The sequence below is a fragment of the Suricata suricatta genome, chromosome 11 (genome assembly GCF_006229205.1).
Source record: "Suricata suricatta isolate VVHF042 chromosome 11, meerkat_22Aug2017_6uvM2_HiC, whole genome shotgun sequence".
Classification (NCBI taxonomy): domain Eukaryota; kingdom Metazoa; phylum Chordata; class Mammalia; order Carnivora; family Herpestidae; genus Suricata; species Suricata suricatta.
Genome location: NC_043710.1, coordinates 1,457,905 through 1,460,821, shown reverse-complemented (window position 1 = coordinate 1,460,821; position 2,917 = coordinate 1,457,905). Strand labels below are relative to the sequence as shown.

Here is a 2,917-nt window from a genome sequence, read left to right as displayed (position 1 = left end):
GAGCGGCTTCCCAGCTCCCACCAGACGCGGGCATTATTATTAGTATTACTATTATTATTATGATTATTTTCTTTCTGGGATGCTCCAAATTTAAGGCTTGCTCACACGTCCTCCGAATACATTTCCCCAGGTCCCAAGAATTTTCTTGGACATCAATTTCCGGGGACACAGAAACATGAACCCCGGCTGGGTTCCCCCGGATTCACCGAGTGGCCTGGGTCCCCAAACCCACTGGGCGTTTTCTCCCAGGCTCTTAGGATCTCCAGATCCTACCGAATCACACCCCGCCAGTCTGTATCCCCCCAAATGTAAATGTTAACCCCGGGTCCTTCCTGCGGTCGTGCCGACCCATATGCCTGGCTCCCCAGAAAGTGCACGGTGTTTTTCTGGCACTTAGGCATCGTCTGCAAAGCAAGTGGAGCGTTTTTTCCTGTGTCTCCAAAATTTTGCACATGACATTCAGGGTCTCCCAAGCATTCTGTCCCTGCTCTGCTCCCCGACCCTGAAGCCCTGAAGACCTTATCCGCTGAGTTCCACAGATTTATCGGCACCAGCCTGGGTTCCCTAAATTTGACAGAAAAATTCCCAGGTTCTCCCAGCACGCTGAGCAACTTTCCAGAACCGTCAGTTTGAACGTAGTAGTTTCCTATTCCTTCACCAGCCCAGGCATCACCCCCCAAAGGACCCCAAGGCCTATTCTGAACCACAGACAGTGAGTGGTTCTTTTTTCCTGACCTCCACAAAGTTGAGAGTTTGATTTCTGGTCCCCAGAAACTCACTGAGCAAGTTGTGTGTGTGTCGGGCGAGGGGCATGAAGATGGGAGCGTTTGTTTACAGGGCTCTGCAAGCTTCCTGCCCCCGAATCAGGTCCCTTACAGTTTAGACACTGTCACCCAAGCCCTGGAAGCACACTGAGCAATTACTGGAGACGTGCTTCATGGTGACGGTGGCTGGTGCAGGTCCCCCCCGGGGCCCCGCCGTGCAGAAGACGAACCCTTGCACAAAGCCCGTGTCTCCTTCTGCGGGGCTCTGTTGGGTGTTCCCATGAACCAAATATTCTGAATATTTTCTCTGCTTCCCAACATTCTGAGTACTAAAGGAAAATTCCCCCTACTTAATACCCCATGCTTACTGACAAAAACCCAGATTTTCTAAAATTCAGACGGGTCTCAAATCCCAGGATGACGCTGGACCCCTTCCCTGTTCCCTTATATTCTGGACACGCTGGGCTCTCTCAAATATGACTCACTGCCGTCCAGGCCCGAAAACGCAGTCAGCACAACACTTGGATCACAGAAAGGCACTGATTTCTTGTACTCCCAAACATCTTGCACACCCGCAAAGTTACCCGAAATGTAAGCGCCGTCTCCTGGACCTGTCACACACTGAAAACTCCCTCTAGATCACCAGTTTGGGACACTGATTTTCTAGGCCTCATGGCTTACGAACTCTTCATCGTTTTCTTTAAAGCTTAGATATCAACCCCCAATTTTCCTGAGGACTCTGAGTAACTTCCCTGGATTCCCAGATCCAAAAATTAGTTTCCTGGGGCCTCCAAATTGAGACATGGCCCCCAGCCCTCCAAAATAAATTGGGATTTCCACCCCCCTTCCACAAAACCACTGAGCTTTATTTGGACATTGATTTTTTTTGAGTCCCCTGAATTTATGATCCTTGCCCCAGGCCCCCCTAAATTTACTAGCTTTCCATAGGCCCCCAAAATGAAAAATGTCCAGGGATCGAAAAACATCCTAGAAATCTTAGGTCTTATGGGCCTGTGCCCTACAAGCTTCTGTTCTCCTAACCAGGGTCCCCAAAATGTAGATCTCTGACTCCCATGGACCCCCCAAACTTGGGCCATTGTTGTAGACAGGATTTTTTTTTCCTGTTCATCGAAAATAAACTAGTTGAAATAAATTTAAAAATTAAAATAGAAAGAGACATGGATTTTATGCATTTCCAGAAATGTACTGATCACACCCCAGGTTCCTCCAGATTTAGACTGTGTTTCTGGAGTCTCTAAAGGACAGTGAGAAGTCTCCTCAAAGCCACAACAATTATGGATTTGCCTCCATGGCCTCGCAACCATCCAGGCCACTAATTTGTGTTTGTAAACTGGGGAAGTGAATCTGCCCTTTCCGTCAGGACCCTGAGATTTTGCCTAGACCCCCAAAACGGGTTCAGTGTTTCTCTTCCCCCAGTTCTAGGTAACGTGCCTCTTAGGTCTCGCCACATTTCATGTTGAGAATTTTCCCAGAGTCACCCCAAACCTACCTCCCCCAAATTGGCCTGGGGTTCCCCCTAAGCTTGCTGACCAAGCTGCTAGGGCCCCCATATTTTTGACTCGGGTTTCTTAGTCCCTAGTCGCACTGAGCGTTCTCCCCTGGTCCACCAAACGTGGACCCTGTGTCTGGAGTCTCAAATTTAGTCACGGATTTCAGTCCCCCAACCAGCGGGGCCTCCCTCGGGCTTCCTCCGTCGGGATGTTGGGGCTTTCGGCCACAAACCAGACGGAGCTCTGACTTGTCCCCGATATGTGGGCCTTGTTCCCGGCCGGCCCGCAGCCCCTCTGCCGTTTCCCCAGCCCCGCGCGCGGGGCCCACGTTGCGGACCTCTCTCCCTCTCCTACAAAAGCCCCCGAGCCGCTCGCATTAGGGAAATTTCTGTTCCCCCAACACACTTGGCCGTGCAGCGTGTCCGCCAGGACGTGGGCACTGCTCCTCCCGCGTCCAGGAAAACGACTGGGCATTGCCCCCAGTTTCCCCCAAATTTGGGCATTGTCCCCGGGTCTTCCAACGGACTGGGCGTTGCCCCCGGACACTGGGGACTGCCCCCGGGGTCTCGCTCACCTCCAGCAGCGTCCACCGCCGCCTCAGCTCCTTCGGCGCCCGCGGACGCAGCCTCGGCCTCCAGCCTC

At 52.1% G+C, this 2,917-nt stretch overlaps 1 protein-coding gene and 1 long non-coding RNA gene across 2 annotated transcripts in view; one reads left to right on the top strand and one right to left on the bottom strand.

The window, feature by feature from the left end:
• IGF2 (insulin like growth factor 2) overlaps positions 1-2,917 on the top strand; it is an 11,993-nt gene that overhangs the window by 3,316 nt on the left and 5,760 nt on the right. The gene's annotated exons all lie outside the window — the stretch shown is intronic.
• LOC115271746 overlaps positions 1-2,917 on the bottom strand; it is an 8,599-nt gene that overhangs the window by 4,376 nt on the left and 1,306 nt on the right. The window lies entirely within an intron of this gene.